This window comes from Meles meles, chromosome 15, assembly GCF_922984935.1.
Source record: "Meles meles chromosome 15, mMelMel3.1 paternal haplotype, whole genome shotgun sequence".
Classification (NCBI taxonomy): domain Eukaryota; kingdom Metazoa; phylum Chordata; class Mammalia; order Carnivora; family Mustelidae; genus Meles; species Meles meles.
The window spans coordinates 73,889,371-73,903,699 of record NC_060080.1 but is presented as its reverse complement, the minus strand read 5'-3'; the positions used below and the strand labels follow the sequence as shown (position 1 = coordinate 73,903,699).

Here is a 14,329-nt window from a genome sequence, read left to right as displayed (position 1 = left end):
AGAACGAGCTCCTGAGCAGTGGGAGGGAAAGTATAGAGAGAGAGGCAGATATCCTGCTGAGCAGGGAGCCTGCTGGGATCATGACCAGAGTCAAAGGCAGACACTTAACCAACTGAGCCACCTAGGGGCCCACTAGTTAGTTATTTTAAAACTTTAAGGAAGAGATGCTTCTGATGCTATTTAACTCATCCAGGGCATAAAGGAAAAAGCCTCCTCCTTATTTTATGAAGTCAACGCGTGATTGGTACCAAAACCTCATAATGATGACATATACGCACCGTACACTTCATACCAGTATTGCCCAACACACACACACACACACACACACACACACACACACACACAGTGCAAATACAAACATACCACATGGGCACACCACACAGCACATATTACACTCTACACAAATATAAACATGTCCCACACATCTATGCCACTCACACACTCTAACACCACACCACACAGACTCACACCATACTGACATCACACACATACCACACACACACACACACATACACATACACATGCGCCGCACCTAGGGAATTCTCACATTTAAATATGATATTAAAATTCTAATAAAAATTCTAACAAATAGAATGCAGTAGTCCATTAAACAAATACGCTGTCACAGTGTGGTTCATTTCAGGGTGATTCAGTTTTAGAAAACCTATTAGTATAATTCACCCTATTAATATTAATGAATATTAATAGTCAAAGGAGAAAAGCCATGATTACCTTTGAAGATACAGGAGAGGATTGTAAAAAATTTGAACATTCATTTATAGTAAAACAATAACAATAATAAGAGCTAACATTTATTTTGGCCTTATGTCCTGAGTACTGTCTGACATGCTCTGCTGAGAAAGTACCAATGATAAAGGTACTATCTAGCATGCTCACTTAACAGATAAGAAAATAAAGCTCAGCAAGGTTAAGGATCTTGCCTCAGGTCACAGAGCTAGAAAGTGGGTTGTATATAGCTAGCAGATGGCATATTCTTAACCACTATATCAAAATAAGAATGTAGGAATACTTCTATCATATCAAACATATGTCTCCCAAATCATAATTCAGCATTTTGATTAATGGGAAAACAAAGGAAACATCCCCACTATAATGAAAAATAAGACAAGCATGTCGTCTATCATGGCTATTAACATTTTTCTGGAAGAGCTAGCTAATGTAATTATAAAAGAGAACCAATAAAAGATATAAACACTGTAATAAAGAAGGCAAAACTCTATTTACTGTAGGTAATATGGCAAAACACCAGAGACTTCAAGAGAAACAACTGAAAAACCACCAGGAACAATATGAGAATTAAGGGAGGTAGCAAGTCACGTGTTAATATTAAAAAAAAAAAAATCAGTAACTTTCCTGCACGCAAACAGCAACCTGGTAGAAAATTCAATGGAAGAAAAGATCTTACTCACAAAAGTAATGGGAAATGAAATACTTAAGAATAAGTTAACAAGGGATGCCTGGGTGGTGCAGTTGGTTAAGCGTCTAACTCTTGATTTCAGCTTAGGTGTGATCTCAGGGTTGTGGGATTGAGCCCTGTGTCAGGCTCCGGGCTCAGGTTGGAGTCGGCTTGATACTCTCTATCTCTTTTCTCCTTCTGCCCCTCCCCACCAGCTCTCTCTCTCTAAAATAAGCAAATAAACCTTAAAAAAAAAAAAAAGAAACAGAAAAATGAACAAAAGATAATAGAGGCAAATCTCAGGAAAAATGCAAGTATTCAGTAAAGCAATTAAAAAATTTGCTCATTTCACTAATAATTAAAGAAATGCTAAATGAAATAATGAGTTATAAATGTTTATAGAGAATAGAAAATAATTTTAAAGACATCCAGTGGGTGAGAAGGTGAGAAACTAACACTTTCATCAATTATTGCTGAGAATCTAAACTGGCATAATATTTTTGGAAGAAAATTCGGCAGCATGTACTAAAACCTTGAAAGCCCTGAAAATGTAATGAGTTAAATTGTGTCTGCTCCCCACACACACACAAAAGAGATCTATATGCAAGTCCTAACCTCCAGTACCTCAGAATGTGACCTTATTCTGAACTAAAGTGGTTGCAGATGTCATCAGCTAAGATGATGTCATAGTGGAGCGAGGTTGTGCCCTAATCCAGGGTGACTGGTGTCCTATGAGAAGATAGCCGTGTGAAGACATAGACACACAGTGAGAGGTCATGTGGCAATGAAGGCAGAGATCGGAGTCAGACAGCTGCAAGGCAAGGAACACAAAGATAGTCAGAAAGCCACCAGAAGCTAGGAAGGCAAGGAAGACATCCCCTATAGGTTTCCGAGGAAGCCTGGCCATGCTGTCATCTTGATTTTGGATTTGAACCTTCAAAACTGTAAGACAGTACACTTCTATTGTTTTCAGCCACCCAGTTTCTGATACTTGTTACAGCAGCCCTGGGAAACTAATATGAAGGACAGATTCCATAAGAATTTATTTACCCACAGTATGGAGTTTCCTCAAAAAGTTGAAAATAGGGTTACCCTATGACCCAGCAACGCACTACCGGGTATTTACCCCCAAGATACAGATGAAGTGATCTGAAGCAGTGATGTCCACAATAGCCACACTATGGAAAGGGCCCACATGTCCATCGACAAAGGAATGGATAAAGAAGATGTGGTCCATATATATAATGGAATACTACTCGGCCACAAAAAATTTGAAATCTTGCCATTTGCGACCATATGGATGGAACTGGTGGGTATTATGCCAAGCAAAATAAGCCAATCAGAGAAAGGCAATTATCATATGATCTCACTGATGTGTGGAATTTAAGAAACAAAACAGAGGATCATAGAGGAAGAGAGGGAAAAAATACAAGATGACATCAGAGAGGGAGAAAAACCATAGGAGACTCTTAATCATAGGAAACAAACTAAGGGTTCCTGGAGGGAAGGGAGTGGAGGATGGGGTAACTGGGTGCTGGACATTAAGGAGGACACGTGATGTAATGAGCACTGGGTATTATATGAGACTGATGAGTCACTGACCTCTACCTCTGAAACCAAGAATACATTACATGTTGATTAGTTGAATTTAAATTTTAAAAAAGGATAATACTGAAATCACACACACACACACACACACACACAAACAGTGGAAGAGTGGGGGAGGGCGGAGATGCTGGTCAGAGGTACAGGTATTCGATTAGAAGATGAATTAAGTTCAGGGGATCTAATGTACAGCATGGTGACTCAATAATACTGCGTCGTGTACTTGAACTTTGCTAAGACAGTAGACTTTAAGCATTCTCACACACACGAAAAGTAGCTTTATATAAGTTGATAGATGTGTTAATCTAATTGTGGTAATCATTTCACAAAGTATATGTATGTCAAATACATTATATTATGCCTAAATAAAGCTGAAAAAATCAGAAAAAAAGAATTTTTTGCTCCCCAAATACTCAATTGTATGTATTCAAAGGTGTCCATTTCATCGTTGCCTGCAATGTTGAGACACGGGGCACTCTCTAGATATCCACCAGCACAGAGAACTGTTTAAGGAAATTATGATATTTCTTTAATGGAATACTAAGCTGTGATTCAAAGCATAACAGTAACTAAAAATGTCGGAATTCATGAGGCACCTGGGTTAAGTGCACAGTTAAGTGCCTGACTTCCCCTCATGTCATGATCTTGGGGTCCTGGGATCAAGCCCCATGTGGGGCTCCCCACTCAATGGGATGTCTGCTTCTCCCTCTCCCTCTACCCCTTTCCTGCTCGCTCTCTCTCAAATAAATAAACAAAATCTTTTTAAAAATGTAAGAATTCAGGAGATAGTCAAGACAAACTGGTAAGCTGAAAGATCAAGTTGTAAAGTACAAGTAGTGTATGATTCTAAATGTATCTTTTTAAAAAGTCATAATAATATGCTAGTATGTGGATAGAAAAAAACATTGATGTATTTTACATGAATTGTTATTTGGTGGTGGAGGTGGAGATAATATGAGGGGCTTTGCTTTTTCACATTGTATATACCTATAAGATTTAAATATATATATTTTTTTGCATTCCACTTTTACAGAATTTATTTTATACCTATTATACCAAACAGTATTTTAAACACTGACATATAAACTCCCTAATAAGATAAAGGAAAGGCAAAAGTGTTTATCTTATTAGAAACAAGATACACCATCACTTAGAGTCTTCAAACATTATTGCACTTTAACTTTCCTAATTTGACAATGCATTCATGGAACAATCTGCAGACAACTAAATTTAACGGACAAATTAAAGAACACTTTTAAGCAGACATGACTGTCCTAAATTGTTTATTAGGTAAGAATTTTACAAACATTACTTTGATTAGCGGTAACGGTGGAGCTGGAGAGTGTTGCGTCTTCTCCATGCTGCACGGCGAGAACCACCAATAGTGTGGTGGAACTTGGGACCCTTTCCAAGGCCACGGCTCTTTCGGCCTGCAGATGTCAGACCTCGCATCTCCCGGTGCTTGTGAACTGGTTTGGTGATCCACTGGGTGTCAGGATTTCTTCTGATAGCTTTATGGAATGGATCCATGAGGATAACCTCAAAGAATTTGTATGTGGAATCTTCACCAACCCAATAAGAATTCAAGACTCTTAGAGCCCCCACAGTGACGTCCAGCTCGCTCCTCTGCAACAGACTGAAGGCTTCGTGCAAACTTTAGCTGATTAACACCATGATGGACAGGCTTGCCGTAGGTAGCACCCTTAGGAACAGGGCGTTTGCGGCCACCACGACGCACACGAATCCGATATATGACATAACCTTGCTTGGCCTTGTACCCAGCCTGCGCGCTTTATCCGGCCGGGCTGGGCGGGGGGCCCTGTGGAGCGCAGAGAGCTGAGAAGAAAGCGCATTACATCGGACTGCTTCTTCCTCCAGAGCTCCTGGATGTACTTGTAAGCGCCCATCTTGGCCTACCTTTGAGCTGATGGCTGCTGCCCGACGGAAAGGAAAGAGCCTTTCTCCCCAAGATTTAAATATTTTCAACTTGGCACATGTTGCTTTTGTCTTCAGAAAAAACCATGGTTGTTATAAATTCTGTGGGGGAGATTCATATCTCAACTTAGCCTCCTTCTGAGTTTTTAAATCGACTTCCTGGAGCAGCCACAATAATCTCTCACATTTCTAGAATCTAGCTTTCTGACAATCTCCCCATACAGAAGGTACCATACAGAAAACTGAATGAGGAAATTTGGCAGAAAGTCCTATTTTCTGTGCCTTATGTCCTCCATCAAAGTCTATTTACCTTTACTTTACACCCAAGATAGACACCCTAGTTATTCTAATTTCTAGAATGCAGCAGTTTCAAAGAGGGGAAAAAAGGATTGCTCATGGTAAGAACTCTGACCAGAGAGAGGGAGGTTTCACAAAAACCACAAAAAGCCACGGCAAGGACTTAACATATGTACAAATCTGCGTCATTTAATATGGGAATAAACCATCATACACGGCCTCACAACCTCTGACATCTTTCTATTGTATGTCTATTACAGGTCAATGTATAATCGTTGTGACTCAGTCGAGAAAATGTTAAACGATGCCCATTGTTTAAAAACTAGGGGAAAGTGACACATTTGATGTAGATGGTCATTCGAAATGGTTAACATAAAAACTTCAGGGCTTACAGAAGCAAATGCTCAGTTATCTGGGAAATTTCCACCGCCCAGAAAGACTCATTATCCAAGTGTTCTGGACAGTCAAGATTTTCCTCTCTTCTTTTCTTCCTAGAGCATTTAATCAAGGCCACCCACAGCCTAGAGGTTTTAGAAGTCCCCAGTTGAGCCGCTTGTTCAACAGCAGAATCAACAGGGAGGAAGGGACCAGGAGGATAAGATACTAGGTGAGGCTTCGCTTGCAGGCCTTCCCCTGAGACAGAGGGGCAGTGAGGGGCTGCAGGGAAGGGCTCCACACTGGGAACCCTCCACCCTCCTCTTAGACTTCTCTCCCCTCGGGAAACCCAGAAATGGTTGGTGAAGTTCCAAAATAAATAATGGTTGTTAAGCCTAATTAGCATGTAATGCGAAAACAATTATACAAATCATTTTAAAAGATCAACTTTGTTATAAGTGTTTCTTAACTTCAGGAGTGGCTCTTCTTTCCAGTATGCTCAGCTTTTAGAATTCATTTAGGCTACTTGAACCAGCTCCCTCCAAGGGAGGAGAGAGAGAACATTGTCCATAAGAACATTTCCTTATCAGAAGAGATCTGCACAAAGGTAGGGCACTGGCAGCGTGGTTGCAATTGCTGTAATGAAGCCAAAATGCATGTTCCACATTCCCCCATTACCTCCCTGCTCTAGAACTAGAGCTAAGATTTACGCTAGGCTGAAATTCAGTGTGTAATTCACTTTTTGCTTCTCTCTCATCTTATTTGAAAATCTGGTAACCAACATTAAAAACAATGTGGTTGGTATCCTTATAACTAAAATATAGCTTCATTTCTGCTCATGGAAATATGTAGTCAATTAGCCATAATGTGGTCCAGGCTTCCTTTGATATTCTAAAATAAAAACATTCCAAGTTATTTACTTGAGAAGAGTTATTTCCAAGCACGCCCAGTAGCTGCTGTTTTTAATAATGCTGCTTTTAATGGGTGTGGGGCATTCTGCATGGCAGGGGTGGGGGGGGGATATGTGGCTCATAGTTCTGAACTATTATCACTGGATTTTTGGAGTAATAATCATGAAAGTTTACACTTGGAACTATTACTGAACTGTGTCCATTCACATATATTTAACAATTTTGTACTACTTTCTCTTTTCAGGCCAGGGAAGAAAAGCAGGTAGGGAGATCCCTTATGAGGATGCCCTGCCCTAGAAATTCTCCTGACAAGAGCAAAGAAAGGAGCTGCCCTCTACGTAGCATTGTCTGAGAAGTAGTTCCCAAATTGCTTATTATTGAACATGGCAGGGCAAGATGCTCAAGTATCTTCTGGAGCATTTTAACTATGAAAATAATTACATAAAAATTGTAATTATGAAAATCAAGCAAAACAAGACCCCTTGATCCACTTTGGTTTAGAAGTAGGGATGGGGTGTGGCAGAGATACAGGGACAACCACAGATTTGGAAAATAAGGCTCTTATTTGTGAGTAGACATTCAGCCTCTTTAGGATTTCCCTGCTGTGTGAGTTTAAGCAAATCAGTCAACTTCTCTGAGCCTCACACTGGCCATTTATAAAGTGATGATGATATCAGTAAGTCCTACCTCAAAGGGTTGTCTTGAGAATCAACTGAAATTAGGTATTCAAAAGCACTTAGTAATCTGTCAAATACTTTGCAATTTTGGCTAAACTTAGATATTGAAATCCTAGTAGAATTTGTGCTAAGTGATCTGAGAGACAAGAAAAGAAACCACATTGGGGTGGGTTAAAGCCTCTGCCTTCAGCTCAGGGTCGTGATCTCAGGGTCCTGGGATCGAGGCCTGCATCGGGCTCTTTGCTCAGCAGAGAGCCTGCTTCCTCCTGTCTCTCTCTCTCTGCCTGCTTGTGATGTCTGTCTGTCAAATAAATAAAATCTTAAAAAAAACACACACACACACACAAACAAATTGCAAGATATTCTATGTTCACAAATTGGAAGAACTAATATTGTTGAAATGTCTATACTACCCAAAGCAAGCTACTGGGTCAATGCAATCCTTATCAAAGCACCAACAGCATTTTTTTTCACAGAACTAAACCAATACTAAAACTTGTGTGGAACCACAAAGACCCAAATAGTCAAAGCAAATCTTGAGAAAGAACAACAAAGCTGAAGGTATCACAGATACAGGTTTTAAGATCCAGTACAAAGTAGTGGTAACAAAAACAGTATGGTGCTGGCACAGAACAGACACACAGATCAACAGAACAGAACAGAACAGAGAGCCCAGAGATAAAGCCATGTTTACATGGTCAACTAATATATGGCAAAGGATGCAAGAATATGCAAATGGAGAAAAGATGGTCTCTTCAATAAATGGTACTGGGAAAACTGGACAGTTACATATAAAAGAATGAAATTGGACCACTTTCTTACACCATACACAGAAACTCAAAATGGTTTACAGACCTAGATGTGAGACCTGAAACCACAAAAATCCTAGAAGAAAACACAGGCAGTAATCTCTCTGACATCAGCCAAAGAACATTTTTCTAGATTTGTCTCCTCAGACAAGGGAAACAAAAGCAAAAATAAACTATTGAGACTACACCAAAATAAAAAGCTTTTGCACAGTAAAGGAAACCATCAACAAAGAAAAGACAACGTAGTAAATAGATTTTTTCAAATGACATATCCAATAAGAGGCTAGTATTCAAAAATATATAAAGAAGTTATAAACTCAACACCAAAAAAATAAATAATCTGATTAAAAATGGGCAGAGGACTTGAGCAGACATTTTTCTAAAGAAGACATCCAGATGGCAGACACATGAAAAGAGGCTCATGGTTACTAATCATCAGGGAAATGCAAATCAAAACCACTATGAAATATTACCTTACCGCTGTCAGAATGGCTAGAATAAAAAAGACAATAAATGTTGGCAGGATGTAGAGAAAAAGAAACCTTTGTGCACTACTGGTGAGAATACAACTTGGTATAGCCATTATGGAAAATGGTGTGGAGGTTCCTCAAAAAGTTAAAAATAGAACTACCACATGATCTAGCAATTCCACACTGGGTATTTACCGAAAGAAAATAAAAACACTAATTCAAAAAGATAGATGCACCTCTATGTTTATTGCAACATTATTTATAATAGTTAAGATATGGGAGAAGTATAAGCGTCCATCAAAACTGAATGGGAGTGCCTGGGTGGCTCAGTGGTTTAAGTCTCTGCCTTCAGCTCAGGTCATGATCTCAGGGTCCTGGGATAGAGCCCCACATTGGGCTCTCTGCTCAGCAGGGAACCTGCCTCCCCCCTCTCTCTGCCTGCCTTTCTGCCTACTTGTAATTTCTGTCTGTCAAATAAATAAATAAAATCTTTAAAAAAATTGAATGGATAAAGAGGATACAGTAACTATACACAATGGAATATTACTCATTAAAAAAAATGAGGTCTTGTCATTTGCAACAACAGGGATGGACCTAGAGGGTATCATGCTAAGTGAAATAAAGCAGACAGAAGAAGAAAGAAACCATATGATTTCATTTATATGTGGAATCTAAAAAACAAAACTAATGAGTAAAAAGTAGAAACAAACTCATAAATACAGAGAACAAATTGATGTTTGCTATGGGGAAGGGGGCCAAACGGGTGAAGGGAAGAGGGAGGTACAGGCTTCCAGTTATGGAATGAATAAGTCACAAGGATAAAAGGTACAGCACAGAGAATATAGTCAGTGGTACTGCAATAGGGTTCAATGGTATCAGAACGGAGCTGCACTTGTGGTGAGCATTGTATGTAGTATATAGTTGCTGAATCACTATGTTGTGTACTTGAAACAAATGTAACACTGTGTGTCAACTATACTTCAATTTAAAAAAAAAAAAGAACTGATACATGGTTTGGGAGGAGTTTTCAATCTACCAGGAGGGACAAGGTAAAAGGGAAATGATATAAATGGTAAAAATTATATCTAACAGCCTATTAAGCCACTAAAAAGCATTTTTAGTGTGTACTGTGGGTTCTGAGCTAGGTTAAGTCATATGGGTGACTAAGAAGTATTATACCTATCATGGATATTTTTCTAAAATGGCTTCCAGTTTTGGTGGAGAGAAGAGTTTTCTCTATAACAGCTAAATAATACAAAGATAATATAATCAGTAAACTCTAAATGTTATGTCCCACCTATAAAGGGTTACTTAGAAAGCTGTGAGTAAGAGCAATAGGAACTTCTGTAGTTCAGAAAGAGCTGGAACTGTACTGGGCTTGGAGTTAGAACAGCAAAGGGGAAAGAGAGAGGATCATTAGGTGAAGGGCAAAAGCAAAACATGGAGGCAGAAATACACATGGGGTAAGGAGCACCAGCAAGAAGACCAACCTGGCTGAAATGGTGGACGCTATTACAGAGGGCCTTAAAAGCTCAGCTGAGACGTTTCCACTCAATCTATCTGTCCGTATTTTGTTTACAAGGTAGGGTCCTATTTATATACCTACCCTTGGAACTCTAGCACTCTACTGTCCAATATGACAGGAGCTAACACTTGAAACATGGCTAATCTGAAGTGAGATATGCTGTATATATAAAATGCATAATAGATTTCAAAGATTTATTATTTTAAAAACTCACTAAGTTTTTAAAATATTGATAATTTGTTGCTATGATAATACTTTAAAGATTAAGATTATTTCACTTGTTCCTTTTTAATGTGATTGCTAGAAAATGTAAAGTTACATGTGAGCGTTGCACTACATTTCTATTAGACAGCCCTGTTCTAGAATGTCAGGATGGGCTTTGAAGAATTTTATTTGCATGAAGATCCAATGGACACAGGAACCCTGGGGAAAATAGGGAAGCTTTGAAGGAGATAGTTTGGGAGATGCCCAGGAAGCTGGAATTAACAGTATTTTATCCCTCCACCCACATTCTACACACCAAGGAGAGCCATGGATGACACTGAATTAGGAAAGAGTCAAGGCAGTGGGATTTGGCCTTGGAATAGTGTACATAGATTGGTATTAAGGGCTATCTTTGGTGTAACACTAATGGAAATCCTTCAAAGAAAGAACCATTAAGAAATTGAGAAAGCAAGTAATATACAAGAGTTGTAGCAGGAGGGCCCATGTTTAAGGAGCAGAGTCACAAAAGTCCTAGCCTGAATGAAAGATGGAGACCTCCCCTACATCAAGAAAATATCCCTGTCTACATGGGCCACCTGGTCTACCACTGGGCAGTCCCCAGGGAGCGCATGGCCCTTGGTCAGAAGTAAGAGGTATAGAGGTGGCTACAGCTATCGAGCAGCAGAGTGGAGAGCAGTAGCTCTGACCAAAAAAGAGCAATATTCTCCAAGGAGAAGAAGCAAGCCCCTAGAAAAGAGACAGGCTTACAGTAGCTTGTTTGTTTGGGGCCAGAGTCAAAAGTGATTTTCTATTGTTATAAGATACACATATACATAAATACAGATATATAGATATAGATATAGATATAGATATAGATATAGATACAGATCCTGATATGAGGGGAAAGATTTTCCATCTGTAATAGGACTGTGTTCTAAAAAGAGTGAGCTGTGTCAATGAAGAGGCATTGATTTTTCTGAGTATTGTCCACAGATATGTTTATATAAATTCGGGGTAGAATCTAGCCATAACTCCTCTCCTGCCTTCCCCCTAATCACCCCACCCTCATCCAGGGTTGGATGTTAGTTAGCACTACAAGAGAAAGAGAAGAATTTGGAGGGGGTGGTGGGCAGGAAGGAGGAAAAGTGGAGGAGAGGAACAGCTGGCGAGAAGAGAAAAGGCTCCTCATCTTGTGATGTGATCATCTTCTTGTAACCCCATCAAATCTTGTGAAAATTTGACCAAACTCACCAAAATTTGGCATGAGTGGATTTCTTGGAAAAACCAGCAGAGACTGAGTTTTGCCTCTGGGGTAATCTAAGGAGAAACATCATGTTCAAAGGCCCAGCCAGGACTCAAAATGTAAGTCCCTCTGTTCCATTTCATATTAGTGAGTGAGACGGTGAAAACAGGAAGAAAGTGAGAGAGAGGAAAAGAAAAAAAAAAGAAAAGAGGGAGGGAGGGAGGCAGAGAGAAAGAGAAGGGAAAGAGAAAAGGAAAGAAAGGAAAGGAAATAAAAAAGGAAAAGAAAAAGGGAAAGGGAAAAGGAAGGGAAGGAAAGAGAAGGAGAGGAGAGGAGAGGAAAAGAAAAAGATGGAATGGAAAGGAAAGGAAAGGCAAAGCAAAGCAAATTAAAGATTTGGAGTTTAGAGATGCACAAATTGTGCCTAGGCATAATTGCATGTGAGAGATGGCATGTGAGAGAAGCTGGCCCCATTGGCCTCCCTTCTTGTTTTGGCCACCTGAGCCAGGCCAAAGGGACTCACAGGGAGGCCCTGGCTCTGTAGACTATGCTGTTTTAAGGCACTACTGTGTTTCTGGGAAAGTACACTAAACTATTCTAAAGCTCTTTTATCACATTCTTTTTTAAAAATTGCTTTTGGTTTTAGTATAGCCTTCATTGGCTTGAAGACCATATGTTGAATGACTGAAAAGTGAAAGATGCCGAGTCTCCAGCCTGAAGGATCAGAGTTGCTTCAGATGCAGGAATTGAGAGGAGAGGAGGAGGTTGGGAGGGTCTGAAGAGAGAGCCAGGGAAAATGGGAGGGGTGGGATCATGACACTTGCCTTCCTGTTCTCCTACTCATCTGTTAGTATTGGAATGAGTAGGCTTCTGGAATTCAGCTGAGCATTGAGATTTTTTTCCTGTTGCTTTTTGGGCTCCATGTGTTAACTGAGGATTCCCACACACAGCTCCTCAGACCTTGAGCCAGCTCTGCAGCTGGCAGTGTGCATTTCTGCCTGGCATTGGGGAGGGAGTGGGCAGGAAGAAGGACCTCAGGAAAGGGGAGGGCTCCCAACAGAGGACCTGAAGTGTCCTAAATGAAGCTCTGTCTGAGCTGACCAGCAAAACTGTATTTACTCCAGCAGGAATCACCTTGGCAACCAGCAGAGTCAAAGGAGTCCTAGTTTTTAGGACTGCGTTATGATGGGGCAGCTTAGAGATACTAATATAAATATGAATTCTGAATGTGCCTGTTGTATATACAGAGATAATACTGTAGTTGCATTGTTGTGTCTGTGTGCTTGGCTCCACCTATTTTCATACTAAAGGAGAGATCATCAGCCTGACATAATGAGATCTTCGCCGACTTTCTTGATTGCCTGTGTTGTAGCCACGTTGCCTATCTTTTGATGATATATTGGATAATACTGAAAGTATGGTGAGTTCTGTTTCAGAATCTGGCACTATCATCGATGTGGCAGAGGGAGAGAGGAGGGACAGCTGCTTTTCCCCAGAGCATCAGAACTTCCTGGGGTCATCATGGACTTAGGACCTGGGCCTCAGCTCATCAGGTCAAACAGATGCTGTTCTCTCAACAGTCATCAGCTTCCATGGTTTCCAATTATCAGACCTATTGGTTATTTTTCAGTAACAGTTTCCAATAGTACAATCCAGGCTCTTCTCAGAAGGAAGGAAAATGAGAAATAACATTCATTCCAGGAAATTCTTTGATAAGCGCAGAAGGTCAGGATAAAAGGAATGAGCTATCCCAAGAAATACTGTTATTTTGCTGGAACAACCATCTAGTAGAGGACACCAGCCAAATGACCAGGAACACTCACCCTGGGGCATACTCTCCTTGTCAGGATCGAAATGTAAAGGCAAATACTCACTTTGGACTTTCTCCCACACTTAGATTACAATCTCTTTTTTAAAAAATGGTCCAAGGAAGAGGGCTAGGTCTAAAGTAGTATTGGTGTATATGTATCCAGGAGATGTTTAAAATATGAAAATCTGTTAGACATGATGAACGATTGGATGAGAGAATGAGGAAAAAGAGGAAAGTAGAGTGAACTGATTTCTGGCAGGTGAGAAGAGTGGTTAATGATGCCACTAACTACATTTCTGCAAAGAAGGCATCCAAATGGCCAACAGACACATGAAAAAGTGCTAAGTATCACTCGGCATCATGGAAATACAAATCAAAACCACAATGAGATACCACCTCATACCCGTCAGAATGGCTAAAATTAACAAGTCAGAAAATGACAGATGCTGGCGAGGATGCAGAGAAAGGGGAACCCTCTTATACTGTTGGTGGGAATGCAAGCTGGTGCAGCCACTCTGGAAAACAGTAGGGCGGTTCCTCAAAAAGTTGAAAATAGAGCTACCCTACGACCCCGCAATCATACTACTGGGTATTTACCCCAAAGATACAAAAGTAATGATCTGAAGGGGCACGTGCACCTGAATGTTTATAGCAGCAATGTCCACAATAGCCAAACTATGCAAAGAGCCTAGATGACCATCAGCAGATAAATGGATAAAGACGAAGTGGTATATATATGCAATGGAATACTATGCAGCCATCAAAAATGAAATCTCGCCATTTGTGACAATGTGGATGGAACTAGAGGGTAATATGCTAAGTGAAATAAGTCAATCTGAGAAAGACAATTATCATATAATCTCACTGATATGAGGAATTTGAGAAACAAGGCAGAGGGTCATAGGGTAAGGGAGGGAAAAATGAAATAAGACAAAACCAGAGAGGGAGACAAACCATAAGAGACTCTAAATCTCTGGAAACAAACTGAGGGCTGCAGGAGTGGAGGGGAGTGGGAGGGATGGGGTGCCTGGGTGATGGACACTGAGGAGGG

At 40.2% G+C, this 14,329-nt stretch overlaps 1 pseudogene; it reads right to left on the bottom strand.

Annotated features, from left to right (window-relative positions):
- Positions 1-4,239: 4,239 nt before the first annotated feature.
- LOC123925939 lies at positions 4,240-4,966 on the bottom strand (annotated as a pseudogene).
- Between the last annotated feature and the right edge of the window lie 9,363 nt (positions 4,967-14,329).